Below are 14,133 nucleotides of genomic sequence, written 5' to 3' on the forward strand. Positions count from 1 at the left end.
CTCACATGCCTGAATGTGAAGTGCAGTGATTCATCAAAAAACTATATGTTAGCACATTGGACTACGAGATGCTGTAAGCTTCTCTTGCATCACTTTAATTTACTGTCAAGATGACATGCTAGGATGTGAAATGCAGTGATTAATTAAAAAAACTATCTGTTAGCACCTGGGAATAGCAGATGCTGTAAGTTTTTGTTGCATCACTTTACTTTAATCTGCAACTGACAAGCTTGTATGTGAAGTGTACAGATTAAATAGAAATATTTTAGTACCAGGGAATAGCAGGTGCTGTAAGATTGTATTGCATCCCTTTAATTTATGTTCAAGCTATCATGTTCAAATTTGAAGTGCAGTGAATAATTAACTCAAACTATCTGTTAGCACCTGGGAATAGCAGATGCTGTAAGTTTTTTTTGCATCACTTTCATTTACTCTCCAACTCACATGCCTGAATGTGAAGTGCAGTGATTCATCAAAAAACTATATGTTAGCACATTGGACTACGAGATGCTGTAAGCTTCTCTTGCATCACTTTAATTTACTGTCAAGATGACATGCTAGGATGTGAAATGCAGTGATTAATTAAAAAAACTATCTGTTAGCACCTGGGAATAGCAGATGCTGTAAGTTTTTGTTGCATCACTTTACTTTAATCTGCAACTGACAAGCTTGTTTGTGAAGTGTACAGATTAAATAGAAATATTTTAGTACCAGGGAATAGCAGGTGCTGTAAGATTGTATTGCATCCCTTTAATTTATGTTCAAGCTATCATGTTCAAATTTGAAGTGCAATGAATAATTAACTCAAACTATCTGTTAGCACCTGGGAATAGCAGATGCTGTAAGTTTTTTTTGCATCACTTTCATTTACTCTCCAACTCACATGCCTGAATGTGAAGTGCAGTGATTCATCAAAAAACTATATGTTAGCACATTGGACTACGAGATGCTGTAAGCTTCTCTTGCATCACTTTAATTTACTGTCAAGATGACATGCTAGGATGTGAAATGCAGTGATTAATTAAAAAAACTATCTGTTAGCACCTGGGAATAGCAGATGCTGTAAGTTTTTGTTGCATCACTTTACTTTAATCTGCAACTGACAAGCTTGTATGTGAAGTGTACAGATTAAATAGAAATATTTTAGTACCAGGGAATAGCAGGTGCTGTAAGATTGTTTGCATCCCTTTAATTTATGTTCAAGCTATCATGTTCAAATTTGAAGTGCAGTGAATAATTAGTGCCTCCGTATACCAGCTCCGTATTGTAAGCTTTTATTGCATCATTTAATTACATTCAAGATAACATTCTAGAATGTCAAGTGCAGGGATTAATAAAAAAAATTGTCAGATTGGTCTTTGATCATATTTGCTATGATTAGGCAATTTGAGTAAGTGTTTAAGGCTTACGGCCACACCAGCTTGAGAACGCCCAATCTCATCTGACCTTGGAAGCTAAGCAAGTTTGGGCCTGAATAGTACTGAGGTGGGACCCTACCTAGGAATACCAGGTGCTGTAAGCTTTTCTTGCATCACTTTAATTTACTTTCAAGCTGACATGCTCAAATGTGAAGTGCAGTGATTAATAAAAAAACTATCTGTTAGCACCTGGGAATAGCAGATGCTGTAAGTTTTTTTTGCATCACTTTCATTTACTCTCCAACTCACATGCCTGAATGTGAAGTGCAGTGATTCCTCAAAAATCTATCTGTTAGCACCTTGGACTTCGAGATGCTGTAAGCTTCTCTTGCATCACTTTAATTTACTTTCAAGATGACATGCTAGGATGTGAAGTGCAGTGATTAATTAAAAAAACTATCTGTTAGCACCTGGGAATAGCAAATGCTGTAAGTTTTTGTTGCATCACTTTACTTTAATCTGCAACTGACAAGCTTGTATGTGAAGTGTACAGATTAAATAGAAATATTTTAGTACCAGGGAATAGCAGGTGCTGTAAGATTGTTTGCATCCCTTTAATTTATGTTCAATCTATCATGTTCAAATTTGAAGTGCAGTGAATAATTAGTGCCTCAGTATACCAGCTCCGTATTGTAAGCTTTTATTGCATCATTTAATTACATTCAAGATAACATTCTAGAATGTCAAGTGCAGGGATTAATAAAAAAAATTGTCAGATTGGTCTTTGATCATATTTGCTATGATTAGGCAATTTGAGTAAGTGTTTAAGGCTTACGGCCACACCAGCTTGAGAACGCCCAATCTCATCTGACCTTGGAAGCTAAGCAAGTTTGGGCCTGAATAGTACTGAGGTGGGACCCTACCTAGGAATACCAGGTGCTGTAAGCTTTTCTTGCATCACTTTAATTTACTTTCAAGCTGACATGCTCAAATGTGAAGTGCAGTGATTAATAAAAAAAACTATCTGTTAGCACCTGGGAATAGCAGATGCTGTAAGTTTTTTTTGCATCACTTTCATTTACTCTCCAACTCACATGCCTGAATGTGAAGTGCAGTGATTCCTCAAAAATCTATCTGTTAGCACCTTGGACTACGAGATGCTGTAAGCTTCTCTTGCATCACTTTAATTTACTTTCAAGATGACATGCTAGGATGTGAAGTGCAGTGATTAATTAAAAAAACTATCTGTTAGCACCTGGGAATAGCAAATGCTGTAAGTTTTTGTTGCATCACTTTACTTTAATCTGCAACTGACAAGCTTGTATGTGAAGTGTACAGATTAAATAGAAATATTTTAGTACCAGGGAATAGCAGGTGCTGTAAGATTGTATTGCATCCCTTTAATTTATGTTCAAGCTATCATGTTCAAATTTGAAGTGCAGTGAATAATTAACTCAAACTATCTGTTAGCACCTGGGAATAGCAGATGCTGTAAGTTTTTTTTGCATCACTTTCATTTACTCTCCAACTCACATGCCTGAATGTGAAGTGCAGTGATTCATCAAAAAACTATATGTTAGCACATTGGACTACGAGATGCTGTAAGCTTCTCTTGCATCACTTTAATTTACTGTCAAGATGACATGCTAGGATGTGAAATGCAGTGATTAATTAAAAAAACTATCTGTTAGCACCTGGGAATAGCAGATGCTGTAAGTTTTTGTTGCATCACTTTACTTTAATCTGCAACTGACAAGCTTGTATGTGAAGTGTACAGATTAAATAGAAATATTTTAGTACCAGGGAATAGCAGGTGCTGTAAGTTTTTGTTGCATCACTTTACTTTAATCTGCAACTGACAAGCTTGTATGTGAAGTGTACAGATTAAATAGAAATATTTTAGTACCAGGGAATAGCAGGTGCTGTAAGATTGTATTGCATCCCTTTAATTTATGTTCAAGCTATCATGTTCAAATTTGAAGTGCAGTGAATAATTAACTCAAACTATCTGTTAGCACCTGGGAATAGCAGATGCTGTAAGTTTTTTTTGCATCACTTTCATTTACTCTCCAACTCACATGCCTGAATGTGAAGTGCAGTGATTCATCAAAAAACTATATGTTAGCACATTGGACTACGAGATGCTGTAAGATTCTCTTGCATCACTTTAATTTACTGTCAAGATGACATGCTAGGATGTGAAATGCAGTGATTCATTAAAAAAAACTATCTGTTAGCACCTGGGAATAGCAGATGCTGTAAGTTTTTGTTGCATCACTTTACTTTAATCTGCAACTGACAAGCTTGTATGTGAAGTGTACAGATTAAATAGAAATATTTTAGTACCAGGGAATAGCAGGTGCTGTAAGATTGTTTGCATCCCTTTAATTTATGTTCAATCTATCATGTTCAAATTTGAAGTGCAGTGAATAATTAGTGCCTCAGTATACCAGCTCCGTATTGTAAGCTTTTATTGCATCATTTAATTACATTCAAGATAACATTCTAGAATGTCAAGTGCAGGGATTAATAAAAAAAATTGTCAGATTGGTCTTTGATCATATTTGCTATGATTAGGCAATTTGAGTAAGTGTTTAAGGCTTACGTCCACACCAGCTTGAGAACGCCCAATCTCATCTGACCTTGGAAGCTAAGCAAGTTTGGGCCTGAATAGTACTGAGGTGGGACCCTACCTAGGAATACCAGGTGCTGTAAGCTTTTCTTGCATCACTTTAATTTACTTTCAAGCTGACATGCTCAAATGTGAAGTGCAGTGATTAATAAAAAAAACTATCTGTTAGCACCTGGGAATAGCAGATGCTGTAAGTTTTTTTTGCATCACTTTCATTTACTCTCCAACTCACATGCCTGAATGTGAAGTGCAGTGATTCCTCAAAAATCTATCTGTTAGCACCTTGGACTACGAGATGCTGTAATCTTCTCTTGCATCACTTTAATTTACTTTCAAGATGACATGCTAGGATGTGAAGTGCAGTGATTAATTAAAAAAACTATCTGTTAGCACCTGGGAATAGCAAATGCTGTAAGTTTTTGTTGCATCACTTTACTTTAATCTGCAACTGACAAGCTTGTATGTGAAGTGTACAGATTAAATAGAAATATTTTAGTACCAGGGAATAGCAGGTGCTGTAAGATTGTATTGCATCCCTTTAATTTATGTTCAAGCTATCATGTCTAAATTTGAAGTGCAGTGAATAATTAACTCAAACTATCTGTTAGCACCTGGGAATAGCAGATGCTGTAAGTTTTTTTTGCATCACTTTCATTTACTCTCCAACTCACATGCCTGAATGTGAAGTGCAGTGATTCATCAAAAAACTATATGTTAGCACATTGGACTACGAGATGCTGTAAGCTTCTCTTGCATCACTTTAATTTACTGTCAAGATGACATGCTAGGATGTGAAATGCAGTGATTAATTAAAAAAACTATCTGTTAGCACCTGGGAATAGCAGATGCTGTAAGTTTTTGTTGCATCACTTTACTTTAATCTGCAACTGACAAGCTTGTATGTGAAGTGTACAGATTAAATAGAAATATTTTAGTACCAGGGAATAGCAGGTGCTGTAAGATTGTTTGCATCCCTTTAATTTATGTTCAAGCTATCATGTTCAAATTTGAAGTGCAGTGAATAATTAGTGCCTCCGTATACCAGCTCCGTATTGTAAGCTTTTATTGCATCATTTAATTACATTCAAGATAACATTCTAGAATGTCAAGTGCAGGGATTAATAAAAAAAATTGTCAGATTGGTCTTTGATCATATTTGCTATGATTAGGCAATTTGAGTAAGTGTTTAAGGCTTACGGCCACACCAGCTTGAGAACGCCCAATCTCATCTGACCTTGGAAGCTAAGCAAGTTTGGGCCTGAATAGTACTGAGGTGGGACCCTACCTAGGAATACCAGGTGCTGTAAGCTTTTCTTGCATCACTTTAATTTACTTTCAAGCTGACATGCTCAAATGTGAAGTGCAGTGATTAATAAAAAAAACTATCTGTTAGCACCTGGGAATAGCAGATGCTGTAAGTTTTTTTTGCATCACTTTCATTTACTCTCCAACTCACATGCCTGAAAGTGAAGTGCAGTGATTCCTCAAAAATCTATCTGTTAGCACCTTGGACTACGAGATGCTGTAAGCTTCTCTTGCATCACTTTAATTTACTTTCAAGATGACATGCTAGGATGTGAAGTGCAGTGATTAATTAAAAAAACTATCTGTTAGCACCTGGGAATAGCAAATGCTGTAAATTTTTGTTGCATCACTTTACTTTAATCTGCAACTGACAAGCTTGTATGTGAAGTGTACAGATTAAATAGAAATATTTTAGTACCAGGGAATAGCAGGTGCTGTAAGATTGTATTGCATCCCTTTAATTTATGTTCAAGCTATCATGTCTAAATTTGAAGTGCAGTGAATAATTAACTCAAACTATCTGTTAGCACCTGGGAATAGCAGATGCTGTAAGTTTTTTTTGCATCACTTTCATTTACTCTCCAACTCACATGCCTGAATGTGAAGTGCAGTGATTCATCAAAAAACTATATGTTAGCACATTGGACTACGAGATGCTGTAAGCTTCTCTTGCATCACTTTAATTTACTGTCAAGATGACATGCTAGGATGTGAAATGCAGTGATTAATTAAAAAAACTATCTGTTAGCACCTGGGAATAGCAGATGCTGTAAGTTTTTGTTGCATCACTTTACTTTAATCTGCAACTGACAAGCTTGTATGTGAAGTGTACAGATTAAATAGAAATATTTTAGTACCAGGGAATAGCAGGTGCTGTAAGATTGTTTGCATCCCTTTAATTTATGTTCAAGCTATCATGTTCAAATTTGAAGTGCAGTGAATAATTAGTGCCTCCGTATACCAGCTCCGTATTGTAAGCTTTTATTGCATCATTTAATTACATTCAAGATAACATTCTAGAATGTCAAGTGCAGGGATTAATAAAAAAAATTGTCAGATTGGTCTTTGATCATATTTGCTATGATTAGGCAATTTGAGTAAGTGTTTAAGGCTTACGGCCACACCAGCTTGAGAACGCCCAATCTCATCTGACCTTGGAAGCTAAGCAAGTTTGGGCCTGAATAGTACTGAGGTGGGACCCTACCTAGGAATACCAGGTGCTGTAAGCTTTTCTTGCATCACTTTAATTTACTTTCAAGCTGACATGCTCAAATGTGAAGTGCAGTGATTAATAAAAAAAACTATCTGTTAGCACCTGGGAATAGCAGATGCTGTAAGTTTTTTTTGCATCACTTTCATTTACTCTCCAACTCACATGCCTGAAAGTGAAGTGCAGTGATTCCTCAAAAATCTATCTGTTAGCACCTTGGACTACGAGATGCTGTAAGCTTCTCTTGCATCACTTTAATTTACTTTCAAGATGACATGCTAGGATGTGAAGTGCAGTGATTAATTAAAAAAACTATCTGTTAGCACCTGGGAATAGCAAATGCTGTAAATTTTTGTTGCATCACTTTACTTTAATCTGCAACTGACAAGCTTGTATGTGAAGTGTACAGATTAAATAGAAATATTTTAGTACCAGGGAATAGCAGGTGCTGTAAGATTGTATTGCATCCCTTTAATTTATGTTCAAGCTATCATGTCTAAATTTGAAGTGCAGTGAATAATTAACTCAAACTATCTGTTAGCACCTGGGAATAGCAGATGCTGTAAGTTTTTTTTGCATCACTTTCATTTACTCTCCAACTCACATGCCTGAATGTGAAGTGCAGTGATTCATCAAAAAACTATATGTTAGCACATTGGACTACGAGATGCTGTAAGCTTCTCTTGCATCACTTTAATTTACTGTCAAGATGACATGCTAGGATGTGAAATGCAGTGATTAATTAAAAAAACTATCTGTTAGCACCTGGGAATAGCAGATGCTGTAAGTTTTTGTTGCATCACTTTACTTTAATCTGCAACTGACAAGCTTGTATGTGAAGTGTACAGATTAAATAGAAATATTTTAGTACCAGGGAATAGCAGGTGCTGTAAGATTGTTTGCATCCCTTTAATTTATGTTCAAGCTATCATGTTCAAATTTGAAGTGCAGTGAATAATTAGTGCCTCCGTATACCAGCTCCGTATTGTAAGCTTTTATTGCATCATTTAATTACATTCAAGATAACATTCTAGAATGTCAAGTGCAGGGATTAATAAAAAAAATTGTCAGATTGGTCTTTGATCATATTTGCTATGATTAGGCAATTTGAGTAAGTGTTTAAGGGTTACGGCCACACCAGCTTGAGAACGCCCAATCTCATCTGACCTTGGAAGCTAAGCAAGTTTGGGCCTGAATAGTACTGCGGTGGGACCCTACCTAGGAATACCAGGTGCTGTAAGCTTTTCTTGCATCACTTTAATTTACTTTCAAGCTGACATGCTCAAATGTGAAGTGCAGTGATTAATAAAAAAAACTATCTGTTAGCACCTGGGAATAGCAGATGCTGTAAGTTTTTTTTGCATCACTTTCATTTACTCTCCAACTCACATGCCTGAATGTGAAGTGCAGTGATTCATCACAAAACTATATGTTAGCACATTGGACTACGAGATGCTGTAAGCTTCTCTTGCATCACTTTAATTTACTGTCAAGATGACATGCTAGGATGTGAAATGCAGTGATTAATTAAAAAAACTATCTGTTAGCACCTGGGAATAGCAGATGCTGTAAGTTTTTGTTGCATCACTTTACTTTAATCTGCAACTGACAAGCTTGTATGTGAAGTGTACAGATTAAATAGAAATATTTTAGTACCAGGGAATAGCAGGTCCTGTAAGATTGTTTGCATCCCTTTAATTTATGTTCAAGCTATCATGTTCAAATTTGAAGTGCAGTGAATAATTAGTGCCTCCGTATACCAGCTCCGTATTGTAAGCTTTTATTGCATCATTTAATTACATTCAAGATAACATTCTAGAATGTCAAGTGCAGGGATTAATAAAAAAAATTGTCAGATTGGTCTTTGATCATATTTGCTATGATTAGGCAATTTGAGTAAGTGTTTAAGGCTTACGGCCACACCAGCTTGAGAACGCCCAATCTCATCTGACCTTGGAAGCTAAGCAAGTTTGGGCCTGAATAGTACTGAGGTGGGACCCTACCTAGGAATACCAGGTGCTGTAAGCTTTTCTTGCATCACTTTAATTTACTTTCAAGCTGACATGCTCAAATGTGAAGTGCAGTGATTAATAAAAAAAACTATCTGTTAGCACCTGGGAATAGCAGATGCTGTAAGTTTTTTTTGCATCACTTTCATTTACTCTCCAACTCACATGCCTGAATGTGAAGTGCAGTGATTCCTCAAAAATCTATCTGTTAGCACCTTGGACTACGAGATGCTTTAAGCTTCTCTTGCATCACTTTAATTTACTTTCAAGATGACATGCTAGGATGTGAAGTGCAGTGATTAATTAAAAAAACTATCTGTTAGCACCTGGGAATAGCAAATGCTGTAAGTTTTTGTTGCATCACTTTACTTTAATCTGCAACTGACAAGCTTGTATGTGAAGTGTACAGATTAAATAGAAATATTTTAGTACCAGGGAATAGCAGGTGCTGTAAGATTGTATTGCATCCCTTTAATTTATGTTCAAGCTATCATGTCTAAATTTGAAGTGCAGTGAATAATTAACTCAAACTATCTGTTAGCACCTGGGAATAGCAGATGCTGTAAGTTTTTTTTGCATCACTTTCATTTACTCTCCAACTCACATGCCTGAATGTGAAGTGCAGTGATTCATCACAAAACTATATGTTAGCACATTGGACTACGAGATGCTGTAAGCTTCTCTTGCATCACTTTAATTTACTGTCAAGATGACATGCTAGGATGTGAAATGCAGTGATTAATTAAAAAAAACTATCTGTTAGCACCTGGGAATAGCAGATGCTGTAAGTTTTTGTTGCATCACTTTAATTTAATCTACAACTGACAAGCTTGTATGTGAAGTGTACAGATTAAATAGAAATATTTTAGTACCAGGGAATAGCAGGTGCTGTAAGATTGTTTGCATCCCTTTAATTTATGTTCAATCTATCATGTTCAAATTTGAAGTGCAGTGAATAATTAGTGCCTCAGTATACCAGCTCCGTATTGTAAGCTTTTATTGGATCATTTAATTACATTCAAGATAACATTCTAGAATGTCAAGTGCAGGGATTAATAAAAAAAATTGTCAGATTGGTCTTTGATCATATTTGCTATGATTAGGCAATTTGAGTAAGTGTTTAAGGCTTACGGCCACACCAGCTTGAGAACGCCCAATCTCATCTGACCTTGGAAGCTAAGCAAGTTTGGGCCTGAATAGTACTGAGGTGGGACCCTACCTAGGAATACCAGGTGCTGTAAGCTTTTCTTGCATCACTTTAATTTACTTTCAAGCTGACATGCTCAAATGTGAAGTGCAGTGATTAATAAAAAAAACTATCTGTTAGCACCTGGGAATAGCAGATGCTGTAAGTTTTTTTTGCATCACTTTCATTTACTCTCCAACTCACATGCCTGAATGTGAAGTGCAGTGATTCCTCAAAAATCTATCTGTTAGCACCTTGGACTACGAGATGCTGTAAGCTTCTCTTGCATCACTTTAATTTACTTTCAAGATGACATGCTAGGATGTGAAGTGCAGTGATTAATTAAAAAAACTATCTGTTAGCACCTGGGAATAGCAAATGCTGTAAGTTTTTGTTGCATCACTTTACTTTAATCTGCAACTGACAAGCTTGTATGTGAAGTGTACAGATTAAATAGAAATATTTTAGTACCAGGGAATAGCAGGTGCTGTAAGATTGTATTGCATCCCTTTAATTTATGTTCAAGCTATCATGTTCAAATTTGAAGTGCAGTGAATAATTAACTCAAACTATCTGTTAGCACCTGGGAATAGCAGATGCTGTAAGTTTTTTTTGCATCACTTTCATTTACTCTCCAACTCACATGCCTGAATGTGAAGTGCAGTGATTCATCAAAAAACTATATGTTAGCACATTGGACTACGAGATGCTGTAAGCTTCTCTTGCATCACTTTAATTTACTGTCAAGATGACATGCTAGGATGTGAAATGCAGTGATTAATTAAAAAAACTATCTGTTAGCACCTGGGAATAGCAGATGCTGTAAGTTTTTGTTGCATCACTTTACTTTAATCTGCAACTGACAAGCTTGTATGTGAAGTGTACAGATTAAATAGAAATATTTTAGTACCAGGGAATAGCAGGTGCTGTAAGATTGTATTGCATCCCTTTAATTTATGTTCAAGCTATCATGTTCAAATTTGAAGTGCAATGAATAATTAACTCAAACTATCTGTTAGCACCTGGGAATAGCAGATGCTGTAAGTTTTTTTTGCATCACTTTCATTTACTCTCCAACTCACATGCCTGAATGTGAAGTGCAGTGATTCATCAAAAAACTATATGTTAGCACATTGGACTACGAGATGCTGTAAGCTTCTCTTGCATCACTTTAATTTACTGTCAAGATGACATGCTAGGATGTGAAATGCAGTGATTAATTAAAAAAACTATCTGTTAGCACCTGGGAATAGCAGATGCTGTAAGTTTTTGTTGCATCACTTTACTTTAATCTGCAACTGACAAGCTTGTATGTGAAGTGTACAGATTAAATAGAAATATTTTAGTACCAGGGAATAGCAGGTGCTGTAAGATTGTTTGCATCCCTTTAATTTATGTTCAAGCTATCATGTTCAAATTTGAAGTGCAGTGAATAATTAGTGCCTCCGTATACCAGCTCCGTATTGTAAGCTTTTATTGCATCATTTAATTACATTCAAGATAACATTCTAGAATGTCAAGTGCAGGGATTAATAAAAAAAATTGTCAGATTGGTCTTTGATCATAATTGCTATGATTAGGCAATTTGAGTAAGTGTTTAAGGCTTACGGCCACACCAGCTTGAGAACGCCCAATCTCATCTGACCTTGGAAGCTAAGCAAGTTTGGGCCTGAATAGTACTGAGGTGGGACCCTACCTAGGAATACCAGGTGCTGTAAGCTTTTCTTGCATCACTTTAATTTACTTTCAAGCTGACATGCTCAAATGTGAAGTGCAGTGATTAATTTAAAAAAACTATCTGTTAGCACCTGGGAATAGCAGATGCTGTAAGTTTTTTTTGCATCACTTTCATTTACTCTCCAACTCACATGCCTGAATGTGAAGTGCAGTGATTCATCAAAAAACTATATGTTAGCACATTGGACTACGAGATGCTGTAAGCTTCTCTTGCATCACTTTAATTTACTGTCAAGATGACATGCTAGGATGTGAAATGCAGTGATTAATTAAAAAAACTATCTGTTAGCACCTGGGAATAGCAGATGCTGTAAGTTTTTGTTGCATCACTTTACTTTAATCTGCAACTGACAAGCTTGTATGTGAAGTGTACAGATTAAATAGAAATATTTTAGTACCAGGGAATAGCAGGTGCTGTAAGATTGTTTGCATCCCTTTAATTTATGTTCAAGCTATCATGTTCAAATTTGAAGTGCAGTGAATAATTAGTGCCTCCGTATACCAGCTCCGTATTGTAAGCTTTTATTGCATCATTTAATTACATTCAAGATAACATTCTAGAATGTCAAGTGCAGGGATTAATAAAAAAAATTGTCAGATTGGTCTTTGATCATATTTGCTATGATTAGGCAATTTGAGTAAGCGTATAAGGCTTACGGCCACACCATCTTGAGAACGCCCAATCTCATCTGACCTTGGAAGCTAAGCAAGTTTGGGCCTGGATAGTACTGAGGTGGGACCCTACCTAGGAATACCAGGTGCTGTAAGCTTTTCTTGCATCACTTTAATTTACTTTCAAGCTGACATGCTCAAATGTGAAGTGCAGTGATTAATAAAAAAAACTATCTGTTAGCACCTGGGAATAGCAGATGCTGTAAGTTTTTTTTGCATCACTTTCATTTACTCTCCAACTCACATGCCTGAATGTGAAGTGCAGTGATTCCTCAAAAATCTATCTGTTAGCACCTTGGACTACGACATGCTGTAAGCTTCTCTTGCATCACTTTAATTTACTTTCAAGATGACATGCTAGGATGTGAAGTGCAGTGATTAATTAAAAAAACTATCTGTTAGCACCTGGGAATAGCAAATGCTGTAAGTTTTTGTTGCATCACTTTACTTTAATCTGCAACTGACAAGCTTGTATGTGAAGTGTACAGATTAAATAGAAATATTTTAGTACCAGGGAATAGCAGGTGCTGTAAGATTGTATTGCATCCCTTTAATTTATGTTCAAGCTATCATGTCTAAATTTGAAGTGCAGTGAATAATTAACTCAAACTATCTGTTAGCACCTGGGAATAGCAGATGCTGTAAGTTTTTTTTGCATCACTTTCATTTACTCTCCAACTCACATGCCTGAATGTGAAGTGCAGTGATTCATCAAAAAACTATATGTTAGCACATTGGACTACGAGATGCTGTAAGCTTCTCTTGCATCACTTTAATTTACTGTCAAGATGACATGCTAGGATGTGAAATGCAGTGATTAATTAAAAAAACTATCTGTTAGCACCTGGGAATAGCAGATGCTGTAAGTTTTTGTTGCATCACTTTACTTTAATCTGCAACTGACAAGCTTGTATGTGAAGTGTACAGATTAAATAGAAATATTTTAGTACCAGGGAATAGCAGGTGCTGTAAGATTGTTTGCATCCCTTTAATTTATGTTCAAGCTATCATGTTCAAATTTGAAGTGCAGTGAATAATTAGTGCCTCCGTATACCAGCTCCGTATTGTAAGCTTTTATTGCATCATTTAATTACATTCAAGATAACATTCTAGAATGTCAAGTGCAGGGATTAATAAAAAAAATTGTCAGATTGGTCTTTGATCATATTTGCTATGATTAGGCAATTTGAGTAAGTGTTTAAGGCTTACGGCCACACCAGCTTGAGAACGCCCAATCTCATCTGACCTTGGAAGCTAAGCAAGTTTGGGCCTGAATAGTACTGAGGTGGGACCCTACCTAGGAATACCAGGTGCTGTAAGCTTTTCTTGCATCACTTTAATTTACTTTCAAGCTGACATGCTCAAATGTGAAGTGCAGTGATTAATAAAAAAAACTATCTGTTAGCACCTGGGAATAGCAGATGCTGTAAGTTTTTTTTGCATCACTTTCATTTACTCTCCAACTCACATGCCTGAAAGTGAAGTGCAGTGATTCCTCAAAAATCTATCTGTTAGCACCTTGGACTACGAGATGCTGTAAGCTTCTCTTGCATCACTTTAATTTACTTTCAAGATGACATGCTAGGATGTGAAGTGCAGTGATTAATTAAAAAAACTATCTGTTAGCACCTGGGAATAGCAAATGCTGTAAGTTTTTGTTGCATCACTTTACTTTAATCTGCAACTGACAAGCTTGTATGTGAAGTGTACAGATTAAATAGAAATATTTTAGTACCAGGGAATAGCAGGTGCTGTAAGATTGTATTGCATCCCTTTAATTTATGTTCAAGCTATCATGTCTAAATTTGAAGTGCAGTGAATAATTAACTCAAACTATCTGTTAGCACCTGGGAATAGCAGATGCTGTAAGTTTTTTTTGCATCACTTTCATTTACTCTCCAACTCACATGCCTGAATGTGAAGTGCAGTGATTCATCAAAAAACTATATGTTAGCACATTGGACTACGAGATGCTGTAAGCTTCTCTTGCATCACTTTAATTTACTGTCAAGATGACATGCTAG

The 14,133-nt window shown here is 36.1% G+C and overlaps 11 pseudogenes; all 11 read left to right on the forward strand.

Moving 5' to 3' along the window:
• The first annotated feature begins 1,403 nt into the window (after window positions 1–1,403).
• Window positions 1,404–1,522, forward strand: LOC145646376 (5S ribosomal RNA; annotated as a pseudogene).
• A 665-nt stretch (window positions 1,523–2,187) lies between these two features.
• LOC145646377 (5S ribosomal RNA) lies at window positions 2,188–2,306 on the forward strand (annotated as a pseudogene).
• A 1,651-nt stretch (window positions 2,307–3,957) lies between these two features.
• On the forward strand, window positions 3,958–4,076 carry LOC145649023 (5S ribosomal RNA; annotated as a pseudogene).
• Window positions 4,077–5,181: 1,105 nt separating this feature from the next.
• LOC145646378 (5S ribosomal RNA) lies at window positions 5,182–5,300 on the forward strand (annotated as a pseudogene).
• Window positions 5,301–6,405: 1,105 nt separating this feature from the next.
• LOC145646380 (5S ribosomal RNA) lies at window positions 6,406–6,524 on the forward strand (annotated as a pseudogene).
• A 1,105-nt stretch (window positions 6,525–7,629) lies between these two features.
• Window positions 7,630–7,748, forward strand: LOC145648692 (5S ribosomal RNA; annotated as a pseudogene).
• A 666-nt stretch (window positions 7,749–8,414) lies between these two features.
• Window positions 8,415–8,533, forward strand: LOC145646382 (5S ribosomal RNA; annotated as a pseudogene).
• A 1,106-nt stretch (window positions 8,534–9,639) lies between these two features.
• On the forward strand, window positions 9,640–9,758 carry LOC145646383 (5S ribosomal RNA; annotated as a pseudogene).
• Window positions 9,759–11,302: 1,544 nt separating this feature from the next.
• On the forward strand, window positions 11,303–11,421 carry LOC145646384 (5S ribosomal RNA; annotated as a pseudogene).
• A 667-nt stretch (window positions 11,422–12,088) lies between these two features.
• On the forward strand, window positions 12,089–12,207 carry LOC145647142 (5S ribosomal RNA; annotated as a pseudogene).
• A 1,105-nt stretch (window positions 12,208–13,312) lies between these two features.
• On the forward strand, window positions 13,313–13,431 carry LOC145646385 (5S ribosomal RNA; annotated as a pseudogene).
• The last annotated feature ends 702 nt before the right edge of the window (window positions 13,432–14,133 follow it).

Source organism: Electrophorus electricus, chromosome 13 (assembly GCF_041902795.1).
Source record: "Electrophorus electricus isolate QZ-2024a chromosome 13, ASM4190279v1, whole genome shotgun sequence".
Classification (NCBI taxonomy): Eukaryota; Metazoa; Chordata; class Actinopteri; order Gymnotiformes; family Gymnotidae; genus Electrophorus; species Electrophorus electricus.